Consider the following 215-nt stretch of genomic DNA (forward strand, 5'->3'; position numbering starts at 1 on the left):
TTCTGCTCTGTCCAGTTAAAATGGAGTCTGATCGCACTGACTCAACACCTTCACTGTTCCTTCCCTGTACTTCTTTGATTTTGTAACAGATACATTTAACTTGCCTTATTTTGTTTATTATTCTTAACTGTTTTACAGTCCTTACAGTATCTTGCTTGGTTCACTAAAACTGTTAAATAAATGTAGTGCAGTAAAAAGTACAATATTCCCCCCTG

Source organism: Seriola lalandi, unplaced genomic scaffold (assembly GCF_002814215.2).
Source record: "Seriola lalandi dorsalis isolate HSWRI2012SDOR001 ecotype SW California unplaced genomic scaffold, Sedor1 jcf7180002049844, whole genome shotgun sequence".
Classification (NCBI taxonomy): Eukaryota; Metazoa; Chordata; class Actinopteri; order Carangiformes; family Carangidae; genus Seriola; species Seriola lalandi.